Source organism: Peromyscus californicus, unplaced genomic scaffold (assembly GCF_007827085.1).
Source record: "Peromyscus californicus insignis strain IS unplaced genomic scaffold, ASM782708v3 Scaffold_11__1_contigs__length_118956290, whole genome shotgun sequence".
NCBI lineage: Eukaryota > Metazoa > Chordata > Mammalia > Rodentia > Cricetidae > Peromyscus > Peromyscus californicus.
In genome coordinates this window covers 109,451,343-109,465,398 of record NW_026294402.1, presented here as the reverse complement: position 1 = coordinate 109,465,398, position 14,056 = coordinate 109,451,343, and the positions used below count along the sequence as shown (strand labels likewise).

The 14,056-nt window shown below is 40.2% G+C and overlaps 1 protein-coding gene across 1 annotated transcript in view; it reads left to right on the top strand.

The window, feature by feature from the left end:
- Stt3b (STT3 oligosaccharyltransferase complex catalytic subunit B) overlaps positions 1-14,056 on the top strand; it is a 79,101-nt gene that overhangs the window by 18,845 nt on the left and 46,200 nt on the right. The window lies entirely within an intron of this gene.

Genomic DNA, 14,056 nt, shown 5'->3' with positions numbered 1-14,056 from the left:
AATAGTTAATGAGCCCCTCTTACATACCAGACCCTGGATTCAGTCTTGTGAAATCAGGCATGGTTCTAGTCAGTGGGCAAGACAGACTTGGAACAAATAAGAATGACAGATGCTGTGAAAGGCATGTGCTGTAATGAGAGCATAGATTTAATTCATGTTCCCGTTTCACAGACTTGCTCTAGCTTTGCTTTTTATTAGCATTATGAAAGTGGTATGTACATTTTTTAGCCCTTATACATGCTCTTTCCTCCTCCTAGAACATTTCTGTTTTCCTTCTTGGTAATTAGCCCAGATTTAAGATAAATGCCAATTGTGGAGGCCTTCTGTGAGTCCTGTAGGTAGGTGGGTTTGTGAGGGAAGCAGACAGTGCCAGTGCCAGAGTGGTACATAAGGTAAGCTCCCAGAGCCTGGCAGGGAGGCACTGGGACTCTTGCACATTGCTGGTGGGAAGACCAGTGATATCTCCTGTGGGAAACCCTTAGTGTTTCTAAATACATGTTTATAGTCTAGAAGTGACATTACAAAGCATTTACCCAGAGACATGAAACACATGATCTTAACGACTCTGGCCTGTATGAGAATGCTTAATCCATCTATCACTGTTCTCAACTGAACATCCCCATCAATAACAGTGTGAATTGTAGTCAATAGAGGGAATATAGCTTAGAAGTAAAAAGGAACACATTACTGCTGCATGAGTGAATCTCACAAACATGTTAGGAATGATCCAATTTATACAAAAAGAAATCAGAGAATGAACAGATGAATATATGTGGTGAAAGACGTCAAACTGTTTGGAAAGGGAGATGCCTAGAAATGTAGGAACTTTCTGGGCTGGTGGTGTGGTGATAATTGCTAAGGATGGTAATAATGCATGTACTATCAGCTTGCTGAGTAAAACATGAAGCTCTGTTTTAATACATGAAATTGTACTTCAGGTTTGTTTTGATGTGTAGTGTGTTTGTACTTGTTAGTGAAGGTAGGTATGCTTGCTCATTCAGACATTTTTTTTTTCATTGACTGCTCTGTCGCTTTATTTATATATTTACTTATTTATTGTGAGACAAAGTCTCACTGAACTGAAGCTCAGTGGTTGGCCAGCCACAGATCTGGGATCTCCCTGTCCCTCTCCTCTCCATCTCATTTCTGAAGTCATAGGCACCAACTGAGCTATCTCCCCAGCCCTGACTTCGGATTTTAAAAATGAAAAAATAATATATGTGATGCAGGTGTCTTTAGCATTAGGTGTTGTGTTCTTTGATTGTTGGTCATACTGTTAATGGTCAGATGTCAGCCCTACAGGGCCGGAGAGCAAGTCTGCCTCAGGTCTCCATTACCATTGTGCGGGCATGCCAAATGTCCAGCCTCAGTTTTGAGGTAAAAGTTACTTGAGAACTATAGTTTCTTAAAATTAGTGACCTATTTTACGCTCATACTCTCAAGAGAAATATTTGCATTATTACAGAATTTTGTGTCTAGTGTTTCTTTATGTAGAATCTAGCATTTTTCTGTGCCAGAGTTCACAAGACATGCCTATGCTAGAGTTAGCTGGCTCTGGATATGGTTTTGAGATAGTGTGAATGCTGTATTTGTAAGCATCTAAAAACATCAGACTTCCTTTAATATATAGGGGTTTATTTCCTTTAAGCCGATGAAACCATTTTCTTCTGAATTCTGGCTACCTCAGTGTTTTGTGAGAAGCTAGATTGCTGTGTAGGTTTCTGTTTGGTTTCTCTTTGTTTGGTTTTGTTACAAGAGCTAGTAAACAGGAGTGATCAGAAAAGCAGCTGTGTGGTCGTGGAATGCTTTGCCTAACTTCAACTGTCTGTGTCTTACCTAATAGAAATAACTAATTATTAAATGACATAACATCTAGGACAGAAATGTGGAAAATAAGCTCAGTTGGATCACCCCAAACTGCCCTGTCATGGGGACACAGTTTCTGAAACTGTTGATATAGACCAATGCTGCTTGCTGAGTTTGAGTCTAATTTTTTTTTTTAACTTTTACTTGATGCCACCTTTTGTGACTTAACATTGAGGGTATTTCAAAACCAGTTTTGAAATTGTATGTAAACTTGCATGTAAACTTCTAGTGTGGGAGTCCACATTCTATCATTGTTTGAGGCTGATAGGTTAGGAACCCTGCCCTTGTCTCTGTTTGCTGTGATGCTTATGCTGCCAGCTGCCAGTTTTGCCAACTTGTGAGAAGCATAGCTTAGCCATAAGGTTGGCAAGAGATTATTCCATATTGAGCACTTGCCTGTGCTGAACACTGTCAGTGTGTTTGATGTATTTGTTGTGTCTTGGCTTCATTTCTGTTTTTACTCTATTTCTGACCTTTTTGGTTGCAGAATTGTATCATAATTCCTGGGCTCCGCTGACTGCCCTCTCTGCTTCTCTATTCCAAACCATCCCTGATGCAGTATAAGAACGAAGAGGAAACCGTCTGTTTAGCAAACCTGGTTTTTATTAGAGTCAGAACATGCTTGTTCTGTGTGGGGTGGAAACTTATGAACCTGTTAGCCTTGGCATGTCCTTTCACCTTCTGTCTTGGCTCTCCACTTTTTGGTGTGTATGCATAAATATATATTGTAGGTGTATTAGAAATAGATAACATTTCTTCGATTGATCATAGATTTTCTAATAGGGCTAGTCATGTCTAAGCAGGATTCTTTAGGAAGGAATATAGGGCTCTGAAATGAAAAAAAAAAATCACTCTTCCATAAAGACAATATGTTTTGTTTAAGGATAGGGTTCCTTCAATTTTCATTCTATAGCCTTTGCTGCTGTGTGGGAAGTTGTTTTTCTCTTCCAGGATACTAGAGTAATACTAGCCAGGGAAGAGCTGAGAAGTGAAATATGTAATGGAGAAGGCGAGTTGCCCCTTAGGGTGGGGCCACACTCCATCCAGGATGCTGTTTGTGTAATCTAAGAGTTAAAGCCAAAGGAGTAATAGAATAGTTTAATTTTTTTTTCCAGAGAAAATGATTTTTTGAGAAAGACAAAACAAGTGTTCACATGGATGTTATTTCTCTCACTTCCAAAATGTGGGTGTATGGATAAGTTTCTCTCTTACTGGTAATAAGGTGCAAAGATTGACAGAAATTTGACATAAGTCAAATATGGTTTTTAAATTTAGTAAAGGACAAAGAAAAAAAGGAAGATTGAGAATGAGTTGTTAAACTTTATAATTCGTTCATATCAGAATGCATGTTTATATATCATGGAAGATGTTGCTGTAACTCACAGGAGAAATAACAGACTTAAACTTTCAACTTACCTGTTTGTCTTCCATTTCTTCCATTCTCGTTCTGGCTGCTGGCTGCCTTTCTTACTCCCTACCAAACCCCTTGCCTTTTTTCCCACCTTCCTTTTGACCTGGTGTTCTAATTTCTACCAAGTTTTGATTGTGTATATTGTGTACTATGAAGGTTACGGTGGTTTGAATAGGAATGACCCCCATAGACTGATACGTTTGAATGCTTGGCCCGTAGGGAGTGGCACTATTAGGAGATGTGGCCTTGGAGGAAGTGTGTCTCTGTGGGGGTGGGATGTGAGGTCTCATATATGCCCAATACCCAGTGTCTTCTTCTGCTGCCTGTGGATCAAGATGTAGAACTCTCAGCTCCTCCTCCAGCACCATGTGTGCCTGCATGCCACCATGTCAATAATGAACTAAAGCTCTGAAACCATAAACCAACCCCAATTAGGTGTTTTTCAGGGTGTCTCTTCAAAGCAATAGAACCCTAAGACAAAGGCAAAATGGCTTTTTTTTTAATCAAATAGGAATTCCTATTAATCATTTTATAGTCTGTTGAGATGTAAGCACAGAGAGCATTTTTTCTGTGTGAGAATGGTTTCCTGTTCTTTCCTTCTGCTACATTCAGCACTAATGCCATTGCTGTGCTGGAGTGGCAGCAGACATTTGTATTAGTAGCTGATCTCCCAAAGTAGTTCTCAGTACTGGGGAGCACACTTGTCTGTGGTGGGAGGAGAGGTTGAGCCTTGTTGGCAGAAAGGGAGGATTGCTGTTATACTCATGCTTACACATCCCTTTGTAAGACAAGAAGTAAAGTGTACAGCACAGATTACACATCAGCTTACTGAGAAAAGTTCCATCAAGACTGACAGAAGTCGAACTTATTAAGTTATGTCGTTCGAGAAAGGCCCAAGAAAGGTAGAGATGGAGACACACTGCTCTGATTTTCCTTTATGAGAATAGCACTTGCTTGTAAGAAAGCATTTGTAGACTGCACGTGGCCCTTAAGAGGTGGTAGCTTTAAGGGTTGTTGTAACTCTACTTAAAGAGTTTAAATCTGAAGCAACACAACCATTTGCTGAATTTCTGTGCTTTTGTTTCCAAAATAACTTAAACCTTTTAAACAAAAGGCTTATGCTTCAGGGTTCCAACTCACAGAGATCCCCCTGCCTCTGCCTCCTGAATGCTGAGATTAAAGGTGTGGGCTACTACTATTCCTGGCTCCAAGTTGCATCTTAAAACTTTTTTTTTAAAGATTCATTTTATGTGTATGAGTGTTTAGCCCCTCTCTCTCTCTCTCTCTCTCTCTCTCTCTCTCTCTCTCTCTCTCTCTCTCTCTCTCTCTCTCTCGTGTGTGTGTGTGTGTGTGTGTGTGTGTGTGTGTGTGTGTGTGTGTATGTGTGTGTGTCTATGTATGTCTATGTATGTATGTAGATGTAATACATGCATACCTGATACCCCAGAGAACAGAAGAATGTGCTGTATCTCCTGGAAACAAAGTTGCAGATGGGTGTGAACTGCCATGTGAGCACTAGAAACTGAACCGGATTCTCAGTTATATCAAGTGCTGTTAACTGCTGAGCCATCTCTACAGCCCAACATCTTAAAACATTTAAGAGAACTTTATCAGTGGTTTCTGTTTACACATATTTAAACATGTTTAACCAGTGTTTTTTTTTAAAACACTGTTTAATTTTGAACCTTTTTCATTAAATGAGATTTGTACAAGAACCCAAACATAAACAGGGAACTGCAGATTAAATAGAAAACACCACTCTTGTCAGGGACATAGTCACAGAGGGGCCTTTGGAACTCCCAAGCAGTTTGAAATCTCCTTCAAGGTAAACTGCCCAGAAGGTGATATCCATGAACCTCTGTGCGGCCACTGATCACCCTGCTGCTGCTGCTCAGTCATCCTGCCATCAGGTTGAAGAATGTGGGTGCTGGGGCCAGAGTTACCATCTCAGCCACTGCATAGCTGTATGACTTTGGTCAAGTGATAGACATTTGTGTCTTAATCCATTCATCTCATTCAAAGGTTCTGTTTGTGTTTGTAAACATGTGTCTGATGAATAAATGAAAAAATACAGTATTTAACACAAGTTACAACAAGTTTAAAAGGTCTTCAAACATCTCATAACCACTTTCCCTCTCAGGCACTGTGACCACAAACACCTGGGGAGAAGGATCTTCAATTAAGAAAATGCCTCCATCAGATTAGCCTGTGGGCAAGTCTGTGGAGTATTCCCTTGATAATCATTGATATGAGAGGGACCAGCCCATTGTGGGCCATCCCACTTTGGGCAGGTGGTTCTGGATTGTAAAAAAAAAAAAAAGCTGAGCAAGCCAGTAAGCAGTGTTCTTTTGTGGCCTCTACTTAGTTCCTGACTCCAGGTTCCTGCTCTGACTTCTCTTCATGATAAACTGTGATTGGGACACACAATCTGAAATAAACCCTTTCTTCCTCAAGTTGCCTTGGCCCAAATGTTTTGTCATAGCAAATAGAAAGCAAACTAAGACAAACACCCACCTTTCTGGGCTTTGCATTTGCTTCCTAGTTTCTTTTCCCTATCTGTGAATACATGACTACTTCATCGTTGAGTGTCTTACAGATTGTGTGAGAAAGGACTTTATCCCTACTTAATAAAGCAGTCTGTGTCTCTTCTAATTTTACTTCCATTTTTGGTACTTTTCCCATCTATAATGATCTGCTTGTGTTTATTGTACTTAAATTCCAGAAAAGCACAGTTTTCTTTTTCAGTCTTTATTCTTAGTACCTCTCAGAAGTTTTGTACATACTTGAGGAATTGTATAAATAAATGATTATTACCTTGTAGAAGTGAAGCATGGAGTAGCCTTGTATAGAGGTATGTGTTATTCTAATGTCTTGTCAGACAAGACTTCCTAGGAGTCTTGTCTCTGTAGGAGCCTGTTTTCTGATTTTTTTTTTTTTAAATATAAACTATAGTTAACCTAATTTCTCAACTTAAAGCAATTTAGAACCTGGGAGAGGGGGATTCAAGGGACCTGGTAGTAAAGGGACTATGTTGCCACACAGCAGGGCTTAGTAGCCTTCCACCCACTCCATTCCCCTTTATAATACTGTTTCTGTAGTTTTGGGGGTTTCTTTGAGACAGGGTCTCCTTGTATAGCCAGCCCAAGCTGGCCTGGGACCACTACTTCCTCATTTCCTGAGTACTGGGATTACACCCACGAGCCATCACACCTGGCCCTTTCTCTGTTTCTTTTTTTCCATCACCAGCATTGGTCCCAGTGCCCTCCCCTGTTCTGTTATTTTTCCTCTCTGGACTTAATTGTTTCTGCTGTGTGCCTTAGGTTTGATTTGCAAAAGCTGAATTAGACTTGTGCTGGTGTCTTGTGTGTAAAAGATTTGTGCACTCAACATTTAAGATGTGAGACAATGTTTATTTCTCATCTCTCTTGTATTAGTGTGCTCTCTCACTGCTAAGTGATTGGGGTCCTCCTCCGTTGTTTTTTTATTGCTTCCTATAGAGTGTCATTTTAAAATTATTTTTCATAATGTGTTTTTATAAAGTCTGGTTTCCAAATTGCTGCAGTGTCTACCTTGTACCTCTAAAAATGTGCTGGTCTTGGATCTGAGAATGTGATAGAAGTGAGTAGAACCAGGTATGGTAGCACACTCCTTTAATCCTAGTACCAGCAAAGGCAGGCAGATCTCTGAGTTCGAGGCCAGCCTGGTCTGCAGTTTTAGACTAACCAGAGCTCCATAGTGAGACACTGTCTCTACCCCCAAAGGGTGAGTAAAGTAGAACTATTTACAGGCCCTTGACAATAATTTTAATAACAGTGTTATGAAAAAATAGTACTTCTCACATCTCTCCTCAAGAAGCACACAATAGTTGATTGATTGCATACATACATTTGGATGCTCTTTTGGAGGAGAATGTGTTTTAGAACAAAGGACAGAGCTGGCCCTTGGGAAACTTGTTTTCCTTTCAGAACTATTCATAGCATTCTTGGGGACTAAAACCTGCTCTGACTTACTGTGTTAGCTCTAAATTAGGTGAAAATCATTTTCCAGCTTTTCTGACTCATATTTTACATATACTATATAATGTTAAAACAATGGGTGGGATCATAGCTCAGTGGTAGACCATTTGCCTGCCATGCTTGAGACTCTGAATTCCTTCCCAAGCAGATTAATTTTAGGGTAAGGCACAAAAACTTAAGTCACTGTTGATAAAGCTAGGCTGCCTAGAGGAATAAACTGCAAACATTACTTGGCTCTCATGAACGAAGTGCCAAGAGCTGTGAAGGCCTTCCAGGGTACAAAAGTCACTCCTCCCCTTCCCCCCAAAACATTACACAATGAGATGAACCTGTAGTTCAACATGATCTTTTGAAAGTACAAATTCAAATGGTCCGGGGTGTAAGGAGGCAGACTCATCAGTGAAGCTTTGAGAACAATTAGGAATCTCAGCTGAGTTACTGCTTGAGGAAGGGAGAAGACAATGTGTGATTGTGGCAGGTGAGTGCTGAGAAAGGCCATGCTAAAAATTGCTCAAAAGACCGTGATAAGTGCGTTCTATTTTAATTTATTATACTAGGAAAAGAATAACCGTACAGTTAATCTAAATGCCTCTTTATGTTTGCTTTGGATTGAATTTGTAGTGCTGCAACTGAGAATTTGCATGAAAGAAAATAACCAGACTATACTTAGCAGTAACAACCCAATCTGCAACAGATTTGTAGTAAGTTATAAATTTAGATTGTGGCGCTTCCTGTTTAATGTAACCATGAGGGAAGCAGACATTTAGTATATAGTCCTTTTTGACCAGGAGCCAGTATTTTCTTAGACCCCAAAGAAACTTTGGTTTCTTAATTGATGAATACCATTTAACAGCAAGAAAAACTTATGCAAAAATAAACTTATTACTGTTTGCTGTAATCTATGTAAATCCAAACACATATACATTTAAGTTTGAAATTAATATTTTATCGAAAAAAAATTCTGTTCCTTAAATTGGAAACTAGTAGTTCATTTCATTTTAGAACTTAATGGTATAAGCTTTTGTTAACTATTTAACTTTGAATAAAACCTGGTATTCACTTGTAAAGTATTTTTTGCGATTGAAAAGATTGGCAGTTACAGGGATACTGAAGGGATAGAATGAGATGGGAGTTTATGACCTGTAGGTAGAGTTTTCCTGCCTGGCCCACAGTCAGGACAAATCTCTCTCACCTGCCAGTCCCACAGCCTTTCAAACCCAACCAAGTAAACACAGAGACTTATTTTGCTTACAAACTGTATGGCCATGGCAGGCTTCTTGCTAACTGTTCTTACAGCTTAAATTAACCCATTTCTATTAATCTATACCTTGCCACGTGGCTCGTGGCTTACCGGCATCTTCACATGCTATTTCTCATCGTGGCAGCTGGCAGTGTCTCTCTGACTCAGCCTTCCACTTCCCAGCTTTATTCTCCCTCCTTGTCCCGCCTACACTTCCTGCCTAGCCAACGGCCAATCAGTGTTTTATTTATTGACTAATTAGCAACACATTTGCCATACAGAACATCCCACAGCACTTCCCCCTTTTTTTTTTCAAAAAGGAAGGTTTTAACCTTAACAAAGTAAAATTACATATAATTTGGGAATTTGGGCGTAGCTTCTCTTACTACTTCCTGCTGGAGGGGGGCGCTGTATCTTATGGGGAAACAAAGAAAATTTTAGGATTATGGAATAGTCCATGAGGCTGTATCGTCTGAGCCAGATGCCTTCAAACCGTTCTGGATGTTGGATCATCTGGGCCATGGTGTCATCGGAGACCTTTTAGGGGGTCTTGGCTGGTCAAACCTGATGTATCTTAATCTGGAACAAATCCATAGCCTCTGGCTTTCTGTGGAAACAAAAGAGACTCTTTTCCAAAGCAATATATCCTTATATCCAAATTTTGAAGTCAAGGTATCTTTAAAATATATATATTGGTTTAACTCAACAGCTTTTACAATCAAATGTTTTTCTGCAGTTAAAAATCCCAAAGAAAACACAATCCAGATTCTCTGTGTAATATCCATTTTTAGGTGGCTTATTTTTTATACTACCTTTACTGTCTCTTTAAAGACTTTATTTTTTAAAACTATGTATTTGTTTCTATAACTCTATATATCACTTTTTTTGTCTCTTTCAAGCCTACGTATCTTTTACACACATTGTAAACTATTACATCTGAATCTGTCTTATTGTGAATCTCTTGCTTTAAACTGCAGCAGCTGTGGCTGCTGGCTCCGCCCACCTCAGCTTCCCAACATTGGCAGTGGTTTACTGCCAGCTCTGGGAGCTATCATGGGTCTATGCTTTTATCCAAGCAGCAAGTAGCCCAGAAACCCTTTTTTGTTTTGCACTAGCAAAGGCTAAATCCACCATGTAGCTTAATGTGCCACTTGCAGAGGCCTCATTCCCGCCATACTGCAGGTCGAGCACGCACTCTAGGAACCCACCAGTAGCTCAAACAGGCAGCTGCCGCTCATTTGAGAGAGACAATTAGGAAGCTGTTTTTAGCTCCGTTTTAGAATCTTTTTTTCTCAGTTTTTAGGTGGAAACTCTTGCCCCACGTTGGGCGCCATTTGTAGGTAGAGTTTTCCTGCCTGGCCCACAGTCAGGACAAATCTCTCTCACCTGCCAGTCCCACAGCCTTTCAAACCCAACCAAGTAAACACAGAGACTTATTTTGCTTACAAACTGTATGGCCATGGCAGGCTTCTTGCTAACTGTTCTTACAGCTTAAATTAACCCATTTCTATTAATCTATACCTTGCCACGTGGCTCGTGGCTTACCGGCATCTTCACATGCTATTTCTCATCATGGCAGCTGGCAGTGTCTCTCTGACTCAGCCTTCCACTTCCCAGCTTTATTCTCCTCCTTGTCCCGCCTATACTTCCTGCCTAGCCAACGGCCAATCAGTGTTTTATTTATTGACTAATTAGCAACACATTTGCCATACAGAATATCCCACAGCAATGACCTCTTTTAGTGTTCTGAAAACTGCACATCTTTGAGATACCTCTTTATTTTTAATACCAGGATATTCATTATTTTTCATGTTTAACATGTAGTAAAATCTAGTGATGATGTAAGTGTTAATAAACATATGCAGGATTTTTAGTTAGAGTCATTTTTTAGATAAAAAGATAACGTTAGAAATGAGATTAAATCTAAGCAAAGGTATTTAAGACTTGTAAGGGGAAATTGTAAGATTTGTGGAGCAACATTCAAGAAGACTTAGAGAAGTGGATGTCAGCCATATTCTCGAATTGAATATATCCTGGTTATAAAGATGTTCATTCTTCCCAAATTAATTTGAGAGTAAGTGGAATTTGACAGGTGTGTTGGGTGGAGCTGACAAACTTGTTTTAAAATTAATATGAAGAGGCACACGCCTTAAATCCCAGCACTGGAGAGGCAGAGACCAGTGGATCTCTGAGTTCGAGGCCAGTCTGGTCTACAGAGTGAGTTGCAGGACAGCCAGAGCTGTTATATGGAAAAACCCTGTCTTGAAAAACAAAATAATTTAATATGGAAAATCTAAAGCAGGAGGAATTTACTACATAGGGAGTATCAGGCCAGTCAGAGGTACATAGTAAGACCCTGTATCAAACAAAAAAGAAAAAAAAATTAGAAATTCAAAGAGACAAGTCAAAAACTACTAGTAAAAACATTCCCCCATATACCAAGATTTAATTCAAAACTGTAATGGTGATCAGTTCCAGATTTACTAAGGATCTAATTAATGAATAAACTGAAACTGTTAATCATGAAGAAGAAAATAAGCAGTATCTTTATGATCATAGAGCAGAGCATTATTTTTCTACCTCCCTTTTTCTTTTTCTTGCCCTTGTACTTTTTTTTTTCCAAAAACAAAAGGTCTGGTCCAGTGGGGGGAGGAGGTATAAATTTAGGTTTATGTCAAGAATTTGTGTTTAAAAAAGTACCATGGAGAAGACTGGAGAGGTAGCCCAGCAGTTAAGAGTGGGTATTGCTCTTGCAGAGATATGGGGTTCAGTTCTCAGCACCACATCAGGTGGCTCACAACTCCAGGTCCTGCGAATCTAACACCCTCTGGCCTCCACGGGCACCTGCATGTACATGATGCACATAAACTCACATACACACAAATAAAAAGAAACAAAGTATTTAAAAATACCATTGGCTTGCTAAGAAGATTGCTCACAGGGTAAGGACACTTGCTTGCCAAGATGACCTGGTTTCATTCCCTGGGCTCCACACAGTGGAAGGAGAGAAAAGATGCCTGCAAGCCGCCCTTTGACCTTAGCAAGCCTATGCCTACTTCTGGCAAACACATGTAATTTAAAATACCACTGGCAGAGTGGAAAGAGAAGCTACAGAATGAGAGTTGATTTATAAAACTGACAAGAGTGCTCAGGATTTATTCAAATATAGACAGATGTAATGAACTTGAATACATGAGATACTTTCTCAGAGAGTTGCCTCCTGCCAGCATTAAATGTTGAGACTAAACTAAGACCCAGCACTTTGCTTCCATCTCTAGTCAGGTTTTTAGCCTTTGACTAAGTGTTCAGTAGACTCTCAATGCCTTGCTTTCCTTTAGGCTTGGATCTTAAGAATTACAGCTAAAATGATGTCACTTTGGAGAGACGTTAATGTTGTGATTATATCACTGGCTGACAGAATGCCTTTACTGTCATCTCCATGCAGAACTGCAGTCATGGAGCCTGAGACACTCTTTCAGCATGTCATCCATGCAAACATTGTGTCCTTTAGAAATGTGCCAAGGTTCATAGAATGGGTTAACCAGGATAACAGCAGTGTCCCAGGTGGTCATGGGGCTTAATAGTCTAAGGACTGTGGCATTGGGAATGAGGGAAATCTGCAGGACTGAAGATCAACGTGGAAATTAGGGAGCTAGCATGGTGTTAAGACTGAGCAGTCATGTGAGAGCTTCCACCACTTTGGTGAAAAGTAGATGCAGAAAGATGAAGCCTGTGGGGAGTCTGATGAAGAGAGGTAAAGTTTGGTGACGTCTGTGTCGTGGTACACGATTAGAAGGCTGACAAACGTCATGAAAGATAACCAGGCAGTCATTTTGATATCTAAGATGTGAGGGAAAAGGGTGACACTAGACTCTGAAAGTAGATGCAGTGTGTGTGTTTGGCTTGGGTTAGTGTCTCAGGTGTCCTGTCATGGGCTTGATTAGATGTTGGGTACCTTTGTGGCATTGGGGGGGCGGGGGGAATATCACTTAAGACAGACAACTCTGGTTTAGAAATGAGAAAGAAGGTCCAGGGAGGGAGATAACATGGCATCATGGCCTCAAAACCTGAGTATGACTCAGGTCTCTTGGGGGAAATTTTAGAGTGAATTGTCACAACCATCTTAAGTAGAAGATGCTACCTGTAGTGAGAGGAGCAGCTGCAGAGCTGATGGCTCTACTAAAACTTGTCCAATGAGGGGTGGGGGATCATGACTGAGGTAAAGGGGAAAGTACCCCAAGGACAATCTTGGTGGTGAACATGCTTTTTCCTAATCATTACTTGGAGTAAGGTTTTTTGTTTTTTGTTTTTTGTTTTAATGAAAAATTTAAGCCTTGACTCTTGCTATGATACTGGCTCACCATTCAATATTGCCACAAGATTTGAGGATGTCACTCTACTTTTCTAGGGTGGTGCTCTTGACTAATTGTTGCTTATAAGTGCATCTGGAGCTCTGCAGCACCATGTGGTTTCTGTGTATACCAGTAACTTAGGCGTCTGGGGCTTGTTTTTGAAGATAATTCTGTGGTGTGGGGATTCCTGTGTTGCACCAAGGAGCATTTTAACTTTTTTTGTTTTATCTTAAAAATTCCCTTCTCAGAAAATTTTTAAATATTACTCCATTGTGATACAGCATCAAGTAGTCAAACTGAAAAGCGTATCTGATTTTGTTGTTTCTTTATAGAGTATCATTTTGCTTCTCTGAATGAGTGAATTACACTTTATCAGTATCATTTTGAGTTTTATGTTTGGAGCCTATTCTGCCCTCCAGTTATTGTAGCGTTTAGTGATCTTCATGATGAGTGTAAGAACTTTTGGGTGTCTCTTGATTTCTCTATTTTTCATACTGTTTTACCTTGTAATTTGCCCTTCACTTTTGCCAGTTAAAATAATGTATCTATGATTTAGCTGGATAATCATAGTTTTCCTTAAAACTTGGAAATGGGTCTTTTACCATGTGTGTTAATCATGGTAGTAGTAATCACAGGTGCTGTATAGTTTGCTCTTCACAGCCACCTCCCGACGTAGGAGCTGCAAAGACGTTATAGCACAGAGAGCACATGAGCAGCTTCCTCATCAAAGCCACATAGGATGTCAGTGTGAGCCAGGCGCATGGACCTGAAACCTGTAACCAGTCAGGCTCCTCGGAGATGAGAATCCACAGCCTCCTGTAGAGCTCTTGTTTGCTTTTGTTGTTTACTTTCTTATTCTCAAGGTGCTTGCTCTCTAAACGTTTGATTTGGGGGTATGCACCAATTGACTTTCCAGTGCACTTCTGTGAGTCCAGCACTATTTCACTTTGTGTCCACATGTCACCCTAGCAGACACATGCCTCTTCTGTCTGCTTGCCTCTTGGCAGTGGTAGGGGAAGGAATCTTGACTGATGGATGTACTGCCGTCGCCTCCAGTGTTGCCCTGACCACTGATGCTGGTCTTTCCTGCACTCCACAGCTGCTTTGTGCTAAATGTGGAGTAGCCCTGAAACTGCCTTCTGCGCTTTGCATTTTTCTTCTGCTTACATTT